The sequence below is a fragment of the Pelodiscus sinensis genome, chromosome 1 (genome assembly GCF_052426305.1).
Source record: "Pelodiscus sinensis isolate ZL-2025 chromosome 1, ASM5242630v1, whole genome shotgun sequence".
In the NCBI taxonomy this organism is placed as follows: domain Eukaryota; kingdom Metazoa; phylum Chordata; order Testudines; family Trionychidae; genus Pelodiscus; species Pelodiscus sinensis.
The window spans coordinates 153,364,474-153,382,554 of record NC_143052.1 but is presented as its reverse complement, the minus strand read 5'-3'; the positions used below and the strand labels follow the sequence as shown (position 1 = coordinate 153,382,554).

Here is an 18,081-nt window from a genome sequence, read left to right as displayed (position 1 = left end):
TTGAGATGTAGGGTAAACAATAGCAGCATAGATATTTGGCCCTGGGCTGAAGCCTGGGTTTTGAGATCACCCACCTTGCAGGGTTACAGCCCAAACCTGATGATCCATATTGCAGTTTTATAGCACCACAGCTTAAGCTCAAATCAGCTGGCCAGGCCATGGGTCTTTTATTGCAGCACAGATGTACCCAGAGGAAGGGTTACAAAGCCCTAATAGATGCAATTATGGAATAACCTGCACACAGGGAATGTTCCTTGCAAACATCCCCATTAGTCATAGTTTGGTTTATATCCTGAAGCATGAGGACATATACACCTTTCAAAATTCTTGGAAATACATCCTAATTGCTGGATTCAAAACAGATGCCCAAATACCAATCTCCTTGAATTTCTTTTCTAGTGACTCCATTTGCCACCTCCTAACTTTGGGTACATGAGCCCCCACCTGCAGAAAAAAAAGGAAACAAAATCCTAAATATTCCTTTTTAACCATCTTAAGGATGGTTAAATTCAAGACCATTGTCTAAAAACATAGTTGTTCTAGCTAGAAGTGTAAATCAGTTCATAATAGATTGCAATAGATTTGAAGACTTTCTACTTCAGATTAACAATTTCATGTCCACTAATACGTCATTACCTTGAAAATTATCCGCAAGTATTCTGTTATTATTAATGTTCCAATAGCACCAATAGGCAACATCTGTGATTGCTGCCCCATTGTCCTAGGAGCTCTTTATCCAGCTAGCAAGAGACAGTACCTGCTGCAAAAACCTAACAGACAAAAACGACAAAGAGTGAGAGAAATGAAATACCCATGTCCCTCTTTTACATATGAAGAACTGAGACACAGCAAAATTAAACAACTTGTGTTATATCACACCGGATGTTGTGGCAGAGCTATGTCTATATAGAACAGTCTAGAGCCTTAACCACAAAACCAGCCTTCCTCTTCTCTGAAAGAGTATACAAAATTGTCAATGTAAATAAATGATTACTCAATTTCCATACATTGTTACAGAGGCCAGTAGTTGCCTAGACTGCTTACAACCATGGCCTACAACTATCTATAAAGCTCTTATGCAAGTGCTATTAATTGTTTAGCAATCCTTTAGAAACCGTTTATAAATGGAGCCTTAATACAAAGTATGACCAATTTTTCTTTATTATTTAAAATAGCTTCCAAAAAAAGTTCTAAAGATACAATATCCTGTCAATAGATTGAAAAACTAAGCCACATAAAAGGCAAATGGTTCTGTCTGGCAATGCCAGAAGTCTGGAGCGGAGTTGAGAATATAATTTAGGAGTCTTGACACTCAGTTGCCTTCTCCCCTTAAACAATATCAAAACCTAATTCAGAAAACACAAACAGCATAGATTACATGTTAACAAGGGGACCAAACTCACACTCTGATCCTGAACTGGATCTCTAGTGTAGATACCTATGGCCACAGAGTGTCTCACTGATATCAGTGGGATGCCATACAGGTGCAGGGGTGCACATTATGGGATACTAATTAAGGTTTAGGGTCTATGTATCATGACTCTGGTTCATTCTTGTTGATTCTTGATAACACGTCTTCTTCTTCGAGTGGTCCCCGTGGGTGCTCCACTCTGGGTGCTGGTGCGTCCTCGTGCCAGCAACCGGAGACTTTTTCTAGTAGTTTCTGCCATGCTGCGCATGTGCCACAACGCCCTCTAGTGCCGTTGGAGTCTGTTGGGCGCGTGCGCGGCGCGGCTACCTCAGTTCCTTCTCTACCATCTTCGGCAGTAGATGGAGCCTTCAGTTCTCCTCATTTTCTGGTTAAAAAATAGACAATTGCCTTGTTTACTCCCCAGTTTTCCTCACGATCCAAGTTTTTTAGCCCTCTCCTGTTACCCAGTTAATTTAAAATAAAATGTTTTTCTTGTTGCAGTTCGCCACTTTTTTTCTAAGTGCCTCATGCCCGGCTCGCCGGGCTTTAAGAGGTGCGAATCATGCTGCAATACGATGCCCGTGTCTGATGGGCACGCTAAGTGCATTAAGTGTCTGGGTGAATCACACCAGACTCAAAAGTGCCCGCACTGCTCCAGATACACCACGAGAGCGAGCTGTGACTGGGCTAACAGACTTAAGACTCTCCTGTACGAGAGATCCCTCCAGCCTTCTTCCAACGACTCTCCAACGACCTCAAAAACTGCATCGCAGAGTAAGGGTATGGAAAAAGATCATCCCTCTACCCTCTCCAGCCATAAGGCCTCAAAAACGGGCCTTTCCCCAACTTCTTCGCTACCCTTGGCACCGACAGCCACACGGGTCAGCACCGGGGATAAACCTGGGACTTCCGGCATGCCATCACATAAGTCGATGCGGGTGCACAAAAGAGTGCACTCTGAGCCAAGACAAAGATCATCGGCACCGCGACATACGGCACTGGAGCCACTTGCGACTCTGTCCACTCCGACTGTCCACGGCTCTGACCACCCAGCACCGAGGCATCATAGCAAACCAGCACCGTCTAAGAAGCCATGCACCGATGCTCTGCCAATGGAACACTCGGCACCGTCGCAGATCATGGCACCGCCTCCACCCGCGACATCCACGTTGCCCGCGGTACCGACACCACCCTTGGTTCCCATGATGCCTCTGGAACCCATACCATTGCCGGCACCTGCATCGCTCTTGGCACCGCAGAAACAGCACCGTTCGGCACCGAGAGATGACTGCACTCGTTACCGCTCCCCGGCACGGAGTCATACTCTATCAGCACCGCCAACACCGAGTTCCTATGTCCAGTATGTGCGCTCTCAACATTCTTCAATGGCATCTCGATCCCCCAGTGATGCGGGCACCGGGTCAAGAAGCAGATTCTCATCTCAACATTCTAGCCTGGCACCCAGGCCACCCTCCTGGCAGCCTTCGACGCTACAGTATGCATATCCTCCTCCCCCACCTCCGTGGTATGCACAACAATATGCTTATTCTCCTCCACCATATGCCACCCAATGGCAACCCTGGGAGCCACAGCCCAAGAGGAGCCACCGCCGTGTGCCTTCCACAATTTTGAGACCACCACCAGCCTCGCCAACCACTACTGCTGCAGTCACAGAGCCGACTTCCCCAAACTACTCTGACATTCAGGACTCCCTCTCAGAAGGGGAGGACAGATCCCCCTTACACAACTCATCATCCTCCCCAGATCAGGCAATCACAGCCGAAGTCCCACCTCCTGGCGATGATGCTAGAAAATTCTGGACCTGTTTAAAAGAGTGGCCCTGGCACAGGAACGAGATCTTCAGGAGGTTCAGGTCAAACAGTACCAACTTCTTCGTACATTACAACCTCCAGTTGCCTCCAGAATAGCCATCCCCATGGATGAGGCTATCATGGACCCTGCCGATGTCATCTGGCAGACTCCGGCCTTCATTACCCCAACAAACAAGAGAATGGAACGCAAATATTTTATTGATCCTAAGAACATGGAGTTTTTGTTTAACCATCCCCTGCCAAATTCATTAGTAGTAGACTCTGTCCGTCACAAGGGTAAACAACCAAACTTCAGAAATACCCCACAAGACAGAGACCATAAGAAGCTAGATATCATGGGTCGCAAAGTTTACACATCGGCTCCTCTACTTCTCAGAGCGTCTAACTACACTGCGATGCTCGCCGACTACGACCATGCCAACTACTCTAAACTACAAGACCTTCTTCCCCATCTTCCGGACCTTGCTCAGTATTATGCAAGAAGGCCACAATGTCGCTGGTACAGCCATACGGTCGGCTAGGGACGTAGCAGACACTGCGGCTCGCATTACAGCGTCTGCCATCATCCTCCGCAGGTTGTCATGGCTCCAATCATCGGGAGTCCCAAGAGATTTGCAACAGAAGGTGGAAGATTTACCTTTTGATAAGGCCACCCTAGTCTTTGCGAAAACGGATGAAGTCTTGCACTCTATGAAGGACTCCCGAACCACTCTTAGAACTCTGGGCATGTACACTCCTCCCTTCAAGAGGACTAGGTACCAGCCTTATCAACGCCCCAGAGAGCCATTCAGACAACACCAACCCATATACGATTTCTGCCAGAGACCAAAGCCTCAGCACCGCAGGCCGCAACGCCAACAACAACAGCACTCGTCTACCAACCCGCCTGCAAACAAACAGCAGGTTTCAAAGACAGGTTGAGAGCCAAGAAGCCATTCTTCTGTCATCCAGGACCAATACGCTTTAATTCCACCACCCCCTTCAGGCCTTTCTTTATCAATGGGTCCTCATTACATCGGACAAATGGGTTCTAGAATTGATCCAATATGGCTACGCTATCTCATTTACTTCCCGTCCTCCCACCCACCCTCCTACCCTGTCCCTCTTCAGGGACCCATCTCACAAAACTCTTCTCAATCAAGAGGTTTCTCATCTCCTGCAACTGGGTGCCATAGAATCAGTTCCTCCATCATACCAGGGTCGGGGATTCTACTCAACTTACTTCCTAACCCAGAAGAAGAATGGAGGGTGGCATCCCATACTGGATTTGAGGCGGCTGAACAAATACATTGCCTACCACCATTTCAAGATGGTAACTTTAGCAACGATCATCCCCGCTCTCGACCAAGGAGATTGGCTTTCGGCTCTCGACCTTCAGGACGCCTATTTTCATGTCATGATACATCCAGCTCACAGGCGTTTCCTATGTTTCATGGTGGGGACTTGGCATTATCAATACTGGGTGCTCCCCTTTGGCATTTCGACTGCACCAAGAGTGTTCTCCAAGACCCTGGCAGTCATAATGGCTGCACTCTGGCGTCAAGGAGTCATGATATACCCATACTTGGACGATTGCCTCATAAAGGGCTCTTCCTTCAAAGAAGCCAAGACCATGACCGACACCATGATATGCCTTCTCACCAGCCTTGGCTTTCATATAAACCTCGCAAAATCCTCTCTTACCCCTACTCAGAGGCTGGAATTTATAGGTGCCTACCTCAACACGGTAGCAGCAAAGGCCACCTTACCCGAGCACAGGTTCGTCACCATTCGCTATCTGATCACGACCGCATGCACAGCTCCTACCATGCCAGTCTGTCAATGTCTCAAGATTCTAGGCCATATGGCATCCATGACATATGTAGTCAAACTAGCCAGACTTCACAAGGGGCCTTCAGTCCTGGTTGGCAACAGCTTACAAGCCTTCCAGAGATCAACTCTCCAAGGTGGTATCTATCCCACCTCGCATCCTCCACTCTCTCCATTGATGGACAGTCCCACGAAACATGTTAGAAGGTGTTCCCTTCCAGAGTCCTACACCTACGCTTACACTGACGACAGATGCTTTCCTCTTGGGTTGGGGAGCCCATTTGGGGGATGTTACAAGACAGGGAAAATGGTCGCTCGTGGAACAGACTTTCCACATAAACTTCCTCGAGTTGTGAGCAGTCAGATATGCATACCAGCATTTCACAGAGCTTATAGCACAAAAAACCATCACCATCATGACAGACAATACCACCTGCATTTACTATATCAATTGCCAAGGAGGCGTCTGCTCGCCATCCCTGTGCACAGAAGTCATCAGGTTCTGGAATTGGTGCGTAGCTCATCATGTCACCCCGGTGGCCTCCTATCTCCGGGGGTGCTCAACATCACAGTGGACACCCTCAGCCGCACATTCCACAATCAACATGAATGGGAGATAGACAGGCAGGTCCTCACCCCAATCTTTCTTTGGTGGGGACAACTGGACATAGATCTCTTCGCCACAAAGAACAACAGAAAGTGCTACCTTTATTGTTCCAGAGGGGCCTTGGCGAAACACTCTCTTGGAGACGCATTCTCCATTTTGTGGAGTGCTCACCTTCTTTACGCCTTTCCCCCATTCCCTCTATTGCACAGAGTCCTCAACAAGATCAGGGCAGATCAGGCCCGAGTTATACTGGTGGCACCTGCCTGGCCCAGGCAGACGTGATACCCTTACCTCCACAGGATGGCCCGCTCCATCATGGCCTCCTCTCACAGAACCATGGCACAACTTTCCATCCGGACCTGTGCAAACTTCACCTCTATGCCTGGCTCCTCCATGGCTCCAGGAAGCCGAGATTACCTGTTCGGACCCAGTAAAAGAGATTCTGATTAATAGTAGAAGATTCTCTACCAGGAAAACTTACCTATACAAATGGAATAGATTTGTCCACTGGTGTAAAGACTCACACACAACATGTCCGGCTTCTGCCCCATCCCAATTTTGCTGGATTACCTAATATCCCTCAAGCAATCGGGTCTCGCTCTTAGTACAATCAGGGTACATGCAGCAGCCTTAGCAGCTTTTCACCACCCTATCGATGGCGCTTCCTTCCTCGCTATCCCTTTGACTAGACGCTTTCTTAAAGGTTTGCAAAACACCTTCCCACCGGTTTGACCACCAGTTCCCATCTGGGACCTAAACCATGTTCTTAAGAGCCTGACGAAACCACCATTTGAACCATTAGCCACCTGTGCATGGTCTCACTTGTCCATGAAAGTGTCCTTTCTGGTTGCTATAACCTCCAGCAGGAGTGTGAGTGAACTTGTGTCCCTGATGGCCGATCCTTCTTACACGGTATTTACTAAGGACAGAGTAATATTTCGACCCTACCCGAAGTTCCTCCCTAAAGTGCCTTCCCCCTTCCATGTCAATGAACCTATACACTTACCTGCCTTCTTTCCAAAACCACACGCTGATCCAGTCCATGCCGCATGGCACACGCTCGATGTCCACAGGGCATTGGAATTTTACCTGGACCACACCAAGCTTTGGCACGCCTCACCTAGACTGTTCCTTTCCTACGCTGAACAATCTAAAGGGCAGGCAGTCTCATCTCAAAGAATTTCTAAATGGATCACTTCCTATATACGAACTTGTTATGAGTTACACGGTAAACTCCTACCTGAATCCATAACGGCTCACTCCACAAGAGCGATGTCCTCTACAACTGCCTTCCTTAACAATATTCCTCTGCAAGACATCTGCAACGCCGCCACTTGATCATCTGGCCACACATTTGCGCAACATTACGCACTTTCTTCTTCAATTGCAACTTCTATGGTGGTTGGACAAGCAGTTTTATCTACAGTGACTACCACACGGCTCCAAACCCACCTCCATGAGTCAACAACAGCTCTGTAGTCACCTAGAGTGGAGCACCCACAGGGACCACTTGAAGAAGAAGAAGGAGTTACTCACCTTGTGTAGTAATGGTGGTTCTTTGAGATGTGTCCCCGTGGGTGCTCCACTACCCTCCCTCCTTCCCCTGCTTGGAGCCTATTCCTCTAGCAGGTAGAGAAGAAACGGAGGTGGCCGCGCTGCACGCGCACCCAACGGACTCCAACGGCACTAGAGGGCACCGTGGCGTGTGCACAGCATGGCAGAAACTACTAGAAAAAGTCTCCGGTCGCCGGCACAAGGACGTACCAGCACCCAGAGTGGAGCACCCACGGGGACACATCTCGAAGAACCACCGTTACTGCACAAGGTGAGTAACTCCTTCTTCTTATATCCTCAGGTCTACTATTTCAGTGTCTGCTGATCTGGTCTTTGCTTACTCTATATCTAGCCACTGGAAGTACACCGCTGTTTCTGATATAACCTGGTGTTGTTACTTATAAAGGAGAAGGGGGCTTTTAAAAGGAGGTAGATTTTTGTACTTAATAAGAATTGGACTGGGCTGAGAGCTCAGAATTCATTGTGCTTGGTGCTGTGCAAACACACAAACAAAAGGAGGCCGGTGTCCCAAAAAGCTTACATCAAAGTATAAGACAAGAGGGAGGTCGATACAGACAGACAGGGGATCATGAGGAAACCATGAGACAATATTGGCCAGTGTAGCCTCAGCACATCTGTGGCCTGATGTGGTCAAGCTTTTTGCTGGCATTGCTGCAAAAGAGATTGTTAAAGAACAATTTGAAAAAGGATAAGGCAGTATCTTTATGGCTGTTTAAAGGGAGCACCTCCCAAGTGTGAAGGGTAGCATGGGAGAAAGCATAAAGGTTTGGTCGGAAGTCAACAACAAAAAGGAACAAAATGAGAGCGCGCGCGAGAAAGAGAGAGCGTAAACTCTCCATTGCTTATTTTTCTTTAAGGTTCTCAAACTTTCATGTTAAAGAAGTATTAATTTACTGCCACACTAGTGGCCAAAAATATCTGATGTATGTATGACTAATATCTGCCTACCATCATGTATAGCAGAGAATTGGCTATAAAATGACAAGAACTGATGGGAATGGAAAAAAATAATGGCAGGTTGGAAGGTCAACCTAAGCTGTTCATAGAGATGGACTTCCCGTATTTTGAGAAGAGCAACACAAATAATTAAGGGGACTGGATTTATGAGGGGCGATTAAAAGAATTAAATACATAAAGCTTGGGCATATGACAACTAAGAGAGAGATGTAGGCTCAAAGCCGAAGAAGTAGAGGAATTTTTATAGGACAGGTCAAGGGGATAATGGAATCAGACTGAACAAAGGTAAATTTAGGCTGAATATTTTGAGGTCTTTCCTAGTAGTGAGGTGTGTTAAACCTGTGCAGTAGCATCATAAGGGAAATGATGGAATTCCTTTTGTTTGAATCATTTAAAAATGGACTTAGCAGTGCATTTGAGAATATCCTGTTGGCAGGGGAATGTGGACTAGATGGCGGAATAGGCCTTTTTTTTGGTAACATCCATGATTCTCTTATTTCATTCCTTGAAGTATCAGACACATACATTCCATAGAGAGCTTAGAAGGAAGAAATGTAAATAAAGAACCCCATGCTGCTGAAAGTGTGTTTCTACTCTAAGTAAAATATGATCTCTGTCAAGGGATCTTCTCCCTGTAAGAATCAGAGTTAAAGCTGCTGATTGTCCTGACTAAAATACATTATTTTTTCCTCCAAGTAGTCCTGCAGAACCAGCGGAACCCTGAGAGATGGAATGGCATTCTACTTTCACTCATGCATTATGAACAGGTTTGTTAACTAACCTACTAATAAAATCTTGAAATCCTCCCCCCCCCCCCCCCCCCCGCCAACCCTGTTATATCTGCCAACTTCATTGTTTCCCATGAGACTTCACGGCATCAGATAGACTTGGATGACAACTAGTAGTTAGGGGGTAGAGCCAAATCTGGCTTACAGAGGTTGTAGTACAATTGTTGGCACTATATGCGATGGAAGGATGCCATCTTGACTCTCAGATCTCCGGGTGATGTTCCAGGGCTGGCATTTAGAAAAACAGTTTTCCGCTTTTAAAATGAGCACATTTTGATCTGGAGTCATTAAGACATGATAAACGCGGGATCTGCTTTCACAAAATCACTTGGAGTGTAACTGCACTAACTTAGAACCCAGCTGGACCAAATGGGACTAATCATGTACTTAAAGTTAGGCACTTGCCAGATACCTCACCAAATCATGGCCATAGTCTGAAATGTAAAGCCCTAGTATAGATACAGCCTCAAAGTCTTTGCCTCAGTTCTCATGTACATGAAATTACTCACCTTAAAGCCTTTTCACACTGGTAGAAAGTATGGAGGTGGTCTTGGAGTAAAAGAATATCAGGTCTTTTGTGTCTTGAATCCTCCAGTTCCAGAATCCATCAATTCCCGAAGGATCCATTCCAGTCAAATACTAATAGGAGGATTCTCAGCTGCTGATTTCTGTTTAGCTTGTGAATAAGCCTTTCTAGTTCATCTGTCCTTTTACTGAGTTTCCACCATGTCATCATCCATCAAATTCAACAGAAAATGCTTTCAGGTGCATGTATACATAAGTTAAATAAGCTTTTTTTTTTTTTTTTAAAGGTAGAAATCACACCAGATAGCGTGAATATGACTGGACAAAAGCATTCCACATTTCTCTCTATATATAAAAAAGTTTTTTCCTGCCAGGCAACAGAATGACGTCATCATACTCTCTCACTTTCACGGTCAGAGAACATAAGCAGCCAGAGAGAGGGGGGTTGACAAGTGTAGTGAGCACAGGGCACAGCCCGCTAGTAGTTACATATAATAACCCTAACTTCTTACCAAAGGTTACATTTTCTTTAAACCAAAACATAAGTGTTTTGCAATGCCATCTAGCGTCACATGCGAATGTCTATCAGAGTCCAACTTTCAAAGCCTTCCCAATAACTATTACATCACATGAAACTGAACTGTAAACAGATATACAACAAAAATTCTTGTCTCCCATAAAACTGCATTGACAGTTACACCAATGAACATGAGAGGAGAACTTGGTCCATAATTTACTTTACACTATCTACACTGTTTAATTTTTTTGTTCTTTACTTAGGTGTACAGAGAAATTAGGCTGGTCAATTTCATTATCCATTTCCTGGCAGTTTCAATATCGGGCTTTCATGCCTTAAACCATCTCCCTGTTTGAGATTTCAATACTATAGGGGAATTTTCACATTTTAAAAAAAGTATTTCCCCAACAGTAAAATAACATGAAAATAATTCTACTTGGATCAGATTTTTTTAAAGAAACCAGCCAATATTTGGTATACATTTATATTGATATTCTCCCTTTAAGGTAAAATTAAAATAACCTTCCACTAGAAAAAATGAATACAACTTTCTAAATAATAAAAAACTTTTCCCTACCAAAAGCCATGTTAAAATAAGGGGTGTCTTACTTAAGCAGTCGCTTGGAGATGAGGCTGCCATTTGACAAGCTTAATGCAAAACAAACATTTGAATTGCATAAACCACTGGGGAATAAAAAGGAGCAGGGGTGAGGTCAACCAACAGAAAAGCCAATTGTTCTCACTCCTATTTCTAGCTGCCTTGCCAGGCACAAATCAGATACACCAGGCCTTTTGGTTTTTTAATATTTGGGAATTTTGAACTATTGGTCATTAAGCTTCTCATTTTCTAGCACTGACATTTTTTCTGGAGTTGTACATTTTTTAAAACAAGCTAATGAAAACCGCATGCTGGAAAAAAATGTAATATTTCTGGGCAGCGACAGCTACAAAGTCCTTCATATCCTGCAGCAAGATTGTAACTTAACTCGCATCCCTTTCAAATTATACACTATTTCCCCACTTCCCTATTGTCTTCTGTACCCTGGACACAAGATTTATTTTGCATGTATATAAGTGGTGTTCATTCCATCCCCCCACGCCGTCCCTTCGAAAAGACTCAAGACATTTTATAGAGCAAACCTTTGTTGTTGTGGGTTTTTTAAAAACTGCATCAAGCATAAATGTTGAAAACATTCCCTTAATCTGAAACAGACTTGGCTTTTCCAAATTCCAGTCACAAACTGGTTCTTTAACTGTGGAATGTAATTATTAAGGGATATGTTCTCCCATCAGCTGCACCTAAGAGGCTGACTACAACATAAGCTGCTGGCGCTCATCTGAAGGAAGGATGGACCCTACCACCTCTTGCTCCAAATGACTGGAGTCACTACAAAAAGTTAGCACCTTCACACCAGATAGATTATCCATCCTTATCAGTCTTTATCTGGAGACAGAACAGCTTTCTAAAAGAAGTGTTGGGCTCGATGGGGGGATTGCTGAGTGTGGTTCTGTGGCCTGTGTTGTGCAAGAGGTCAGATGGTCAACATGGTGCCTTCTGGCCCAACTATCTTTTAATCTAAGCTATGAAAGTATCAGTAAATGACTCTAATATCAGGATCTCACAAAGCCTTAGGCCTTGCTAAATGAATTATTCCCATTGAAATCAATGGAATTACTTAGGACTTCAGGGTGGCACCTTCAGTTAGCACACATTAGTTTCCCTGTCTAGGAACCATATGTGTGGACATGTGTAGCTACACACTTGCAAGCTTTGGACCTGCTCTAGCAGTTAACAGCTGAACTGCTGTGTCCATGCTGAGCTAGTCAGCATGTCTAGACTATGGTTTTTTTCCAAAAGGAGATATGCAAATTTGGCATTACTTTGCATATCTTCTTCCGATCGCATTTTTTAAAGCGGGGACTTTCGAAAGTGAAAGTAGTCTGGACGCGGATTTTTTGGGGGAAAAAACCCCTTTTTCGATAAACTGTGTAAACCTCCTTTTTTAAGGAAGAGCGTTTTTTTCCAAAAAGGGTTTTTTTCTGAAAAAACTGCATCCAGCTACGAGAGACCTGCTTTCAAAAATGCGATCAGAAGAAGATATGCAAATTAGCATATCTCCTTTCGATAAAAAACGTAGTCTAGACATGCCCTATGTGTCAATGCAGGGGTCTGCCCACACAGTGTAAATTGCAGGATTGAGCCTTCAAAGAGCTCAGCCCCTGTTTAGTGCATTCAGTGAAGTGTCTGGATTTTTAGAAATTCCCAGTGGCCTGGACTAGAGCTGGCCAAATAACAAGATTTCCCCCCCCCCCCCCCCCCCCAAAATATGTTTTTGGTTTTTTGGTCAAAATGTTTCTAAATTTGACATTTTTTACCAGCTCTATTCAGGGCTGAATATGGTCTATATTATTAGCAGTTTGGAACCATCAACCTTATTTTTCCATTACATGTACAAAAAATCATAAATTCATCCACCACTAGCACATCCCAGCAATTATAACACTTATCCATGTGCTTGACCTTTTCCATCAGAGAGCTCAAGCACAATTTATGCCTCACAACAATCCCCATTTTACCAATACAGGCAGTCCCCGGGTTACGTACAAGATAGGGACTGTAGGTTTGTTCTTAAGTTGAATCTGTATGTAAGTCGGAACTGGCGTTCAGATTCAGCCGCTGCTGAAACTGACTGCCAGTTCTGACTTACATACAGATTCAACTTAAGAACCCAGGCGTCCCCAAGTCAGCTGCTGCTGAAACTGATCAGCGGCTGATTCCAGGAAGCCCGGGGCAGAGCAACTCTGCTCCTCGGGTTCCTCGGCGCTACTGGACCAACCCAGCAGCACCCCAGCTGCTCTGCCCCAGGCGTCCTGATTCAGCCGCAGCTGAAACTGACCAGCAGCAGCTGAATCAGGACGCCTGAGGCAGAGCAGCTGGGGTGCTGCCGGGTTGGTCCAGTAGTGCCCAGAGCGGCGCTGCGGGACCAACCGGCAGCGCCCCAGCTGCTCTGCCCCAGGGTCCACAACAAAAGCTTGGTCTGCTGGGGGGGGGGCACACTAGCTGCGCCCCCCCCCCCCCCCCAGCAGACCAGGGACACGGGGAGCAAAGCCGCCGCTGCTGCGGCTTTGCTCCCGGTGCCCCTGGTCTGCTGGAGACGGTCCCCAGCAGACCAGGAGCACCGGGAGCAGCTTTTCTCACCCCGGATGTCGAGGTGGCGGGACCGCTGCCTGCGAGCTCTGGGGCGAGAAAGCCCCGTTCGTAAGTGCGGATCCGACATAAGTCGGATCCGCGTTAGTCGGGGACTGCCTGTAGAGAGACATAGCACAGAGGCATTCAGTGGCTTCATCTGTGGCTCTTTCTTTTATCTTTGTGGCACTCAAACCCAGGATTCCCAGCTCCCACTCTTGTTTACTAGTCCCTAGACATGACTCTACAAGCACTGGTAGCCATCAAAAGGGGATTTGACTTTTTGAATGATTTTTCTGGCAACCAAAATTAAATGCATTTTCAAAGAGCTATGCAGAAGGCAACAAAAAACTTCAATGGAAATTCTGTGAATTTACTGTGGGATGTGTATACATTCTAAACCATTGCCTATTAGGGTTGTCAATGTGTAGTTGACTATACGATTAACCAATAAGCCTAGGCTTATCAGTTAATCTTGTCAACTGCTCACTCCCTCCCCCCTGCCCTGCTGCCTCTGTATGAGGAGCTGGCTTAAAAGCTGGCTTCCCACGAGCACCGGATCTGCCACCCCCACCCCCCTGCTGCTGCCTCTTTCAAGCCAGCTCACAGTGTGTTTTGGCTCCATGGACCCGCCTTTCTTCTTAAAAGCCGGCTCGCCCCAGCACCAGCTTCATGGTGCCATCTGCCCTGCACCCCAGCAGCAGCAGCTGGGGTGAGGCGCAGGAGAGGCTGCCATGAAGCAGCCTCTGTCCGCTGTCCGTGGCAGGTCTGAGCTCCCTGTGGACAGAGGCTGCTCTGCATCCCATGGAGCAGGTTCTGTCCATGGCAAGTCTGGGCCTGCCGCAAACAGAGGCTGCTTCACAGGATGCGGAGACGCCTCTGTCCGCCAGTGGGTCCAAGGTCCCCATGGACAGGGGCTGCTGTCTATCTATCAGGTGCAGCAGTGCAGGGTGGCAGGAAGCTGTTCTGCAAGGGGAGCTGGTTTTTAAACTGGCTCCCCTTTCAGACTATCTCCCGCCTGGCAGTCCTGATACAGAGGCAACAGCGTCGGGTGACAGAAGGCTCCCTGGAAGTGGGACCGGGAGTGTACTGGCTGCCGGCCCTATTGAATAGTCAGATAATTGCTAAAATTTCATGCAGTTACATGACTATTCAATTACACAATATCTAACTTCCCTATTACTTATTGAAATACAGCCCTGAGGTTATAATATAGTTTCCTTCTTTTCTAATCTTAATGTGAATGGCTCATGAATGCACAAAATATCCCATTAATGAAAACAGTCAATCTTAGAAAATTATGTGTTTGATCAATTTTATATCCATTTTATATATAGTTATTTTTAAAAATGTATTATTTCTTGGGCTGTTTAGCAATTAAAAATGAATCTTAATTAATAAAGGTAATCATATGATTAATTGCATAATTAGTTGCAATGTTAATCGTCTAAGATTTATTTAAATATTTTGGATGTTTTCCACATTTTTAAATATATTAATTTCAATTCTAACACAATGCAAAGTGTATGATGCTCACTTTATATTTACTTTTGATTAAAAATATTTGCATATTTTTATTTTGTAAAAAAGAAACTAAATAAATAGTATTTTAATTCACTTAATACAAGTACAGGAATGCAAACTCTATATCCTGAAACTTGAACCTACAAAAATTATGTACAAAATCCTGCACTCCAAACAATGTAAAACTTTAGAAACAACAAGTCCACTCAGTCCTATTTCTTGTTCAGCCAATCAAATTTGTTCACAATTGCAGGAGACAAGGCAGCCTGCTTCTTATTTACAATGTCACCTGAGAGTCAGAACAGTCATCTGTATGGCACTGTTGTAGCTGGCACCTCAAGGTATGTACTTGCCAGATGTGCTAAAGATTTATATATCCCTTTATGATTTGACAACCGTTCCAGAGGACATGTCCATGCTGATGAAGGTGGGTTCTATTTGTTAACAAGCCAAAGCAGTGTGGACCAATGAATGTTCATTTTAATCATGAAATTAAGATGCCATCAGCAGAAGTTTAATTTTCTTTATTGGTAATTCTGATTCTGTAATTTTTGATTCGAAGGGTTGCTCTTTTAAGACTTCTGAAAGAACGCTTCACACCTTGTCCCAAATCTGCAACAAAAGTGTTCTTAAAATGAACAACGTGCTGGGTCATCACAAAGTCTTGTATAATATGAAATATATAGCAGAATGCAGGTAAAACAGAACAGGAGACATACAATTCTATCCCCAGGAGTTGTCACAAATTTAATTAATGGATTGTTTTAACGGGCATTATATTTGAAAATATAGAACATATCCAAACATATTTAATACATTTCAATTGTTATTAAAACTCTAATTAATCATTATTAATTGTTCAAATCTTAATTAATATTGTTAGTTAATTGCAGTTAACTCCCACAATTAACTGACATCCCTAATTATTTTGCCACTGTTACTGGGTCTCCCACTATTTAGTTTACATTTTTCCATCTGTCTGTGCACCCATGGCTCGGCCTCCCATTCATGAAGGCCTATCTTTCCAACAGAATAAAGGTGCCATTAGCTGTGAAATTCCTTAGAGAAGAGACGGCAAAGGTCAGTCCCAAAATAACCTGCTCCCATTTAGCTGAGAGTACTACACACAGGAACAATGACTATGGAAAGCTGATGTCAGGGAAGGTTTGCAGAGTTCAGCAAAAACTGGCAGGAAGCCACATGTAAAACAGAAACACAAAGAGAGTGAAGCACCAAGAACACACCGAGGAGGCGATGGGAGAGCAGAGGGCAAGCTTCAAAGCCAGGAAAAACCACTTCTAGGCTCAGCCCAGCAGGGTAGGTTCAGGCACTGCTGTCAAACGTGTGGCTGCTGGGGCCCACTGGCTCATAGGGTCCCACGCCTGCCAAGAAAAGGCTGAAAAGCTAGTGCGATGGGCACATTTCTTGCTCTACTGCTCTGTGGTGTGGAGTACAAACTCCTTTATGTTGGCTGACAGCTCACAGTGGGGGTGGGGAGAATACTAACACAACATCCGTAGAGAATCAGAGCCTTTTTTCTGTGCTCCCTCCTACTGTAGGAACCCCATATCCACTGTCACTCAAAGTCTCTTTTATATACACATGCCCCACTCCTGGGTACATGACCTATGCCTCCCCAAGGGACTGAACCCCTGCCCATACAAATACACAATGGGAAATGGAAGCCTGGGAAGTTCTCTCTCTATGGAAGTTCTCTTGGAAAAGGAATCGCTCTAGCAGATATGTTGGTTTCATAACAGGAAAGTAAAAGCTCCCCTTACTTTGTGGATGTAAACAGCTTCCTCTGCTTGGGACTGGACAAAGCTCATCTTACTATCGCCCCTCTTCTCTGTGCCACAGCCATTTTCACAGGGGCAACAATCCACCTGCAAGCACAGCACTACCAGCCACCCTGAGGTTTCTGACAGGCCTGAGCGCATGAATAGCCTGTGCCCAGGGTGAAAAGCCTAAGTGATAGCTGCTGACAGAGCATAGGGTTGGGGGAAGAAGGAAAGGTTTGCAAACTGGATCATTGGCCCAATGCAGTGGTATCAGACGAAGCCTGAGACTTGCTTGACCCAGCCTTGCACATTGGGTTAATACAAAAACCCCGTGCATATTTTTCTCATTTGTTCCCTACACAGAAACCTCAGCTGTATTAAAACCAACAATTACAATCCATGGCCAAGTTTAGTGACTTTAGGTGCCTCAGTGTTTAATTAACCGACTTGAAATGCCCTAAAGGAGCCTGATTTGCCAAGATAGGGTGGATGGGGTGTGGCTACTTTCTGGAAAATCTGGGCTCCTCGAGGCATGTCAGACTGGCCACCCAAAATTGTTAGTGACTTGAAAATCCTGGCCTGTAGGTCTAGCATCAGGCTGGTAGGTACATACAGTAACTCACAGGAGGATACGCTTATTTAGCATGTCTGCACTGCAAGCAGCAGTGTCAGTGCTTTAAGCCATTCCCAACAGCTGCTTAACAGGGTCAGGGGCCTCAGCTTTTGTGCTCTTTGCTGCAGGACCATCCTCTGCCTCAGGGGCAGATGATGATTTTGCAGCGCTCAGGGCAGCACAATTTCACGCCCCCCCCCCCTTTGACACGGCGCATGCGCGGGGCCTCTTGAAGCGCAGGGCCCAGGGCGGCTGCCCCGCTCGCCCTGCCCTATATCCGCCCCTGCTCTGCCCCACATGTCAAGGACATAGAAGGGTGTTATAACGAGGAGGGAGAAAAGTTGTTAACCTGTGAGGATAGGACAAGAAGCAATGGGCTTAAATTGCAGCAAGGCAGATTTAGGTTGGACATTAGGAAAAACTTCCTACCTGTCAGGGTGGTGAAACACTGGAATAAATTGGCCAGGGAGGTTGTGGAATCTCCATCACTGGAGATATTTAAGAGCAGGTTAAACATCTGTCAGGGATGATCTAGATCAGGGCTGGGCAATAATTTTCGTAGCCACTTAATGAATTTTGGTACATGGCCATTGGTCCAGGTCCACCCCAGAAGGGGCAGGCCCTGAGGCGGAAGGACTAGGGCTGGGCACTAGCCTTTCCCCAGAGTTGTGTGGGGCCAGAGGCTTTGAATTAAAAAACACAGTCCGGGGTTGCTGCGGCTATTTAAAAAGCTCACATCTCCAGCTCCTGCCGCGACTGTGAGCCAGGAGCCATGGAAAGGATCCTACTACCAGGAAATTCGGTGGCACGGGCAGCAGGATATAAATAGAAAGCAGCCAAATGCAGTCAATGGACCAGATCAAAGTGTTAGGCGGGCCACATCTGGCCCCCACGCAGCATCTTGCCCAGCCCTGATCTAGACAGTGCTTGGTCTTGCCATGAGTGCAGCAGACTG

The 18,081-nt window shown here is 45.6% G+C and overlaps 1 long non-coding RNA gene across 1 annotated transcript in view; it reads right to left on the bottom strand.

Annotated features, from left to right (window-relative positions):
• Positions 1-1,132: 1,132 nt before the first annotated feature.
• The window catches only part of LOC102447785 (uncharacterized), a 47,015-nt gene continuing 30,066 nt past the window's right edge, over positions 1,133-18,081 (bottom strand). The window contains exons 2-3 of the long non-coding RNA XR_012897391.2: positions 5,951-6,076; positions 1,133-1,796 (exon numbers count right to left, since the gene is read on the bottom strand). This is a non-coding gene — a long non-coding RNA (uncharacterized LOC102447785). The remainder of the gene's footprint in view (positions 1,797-5,950; positions 6,077-18,081) is intronic.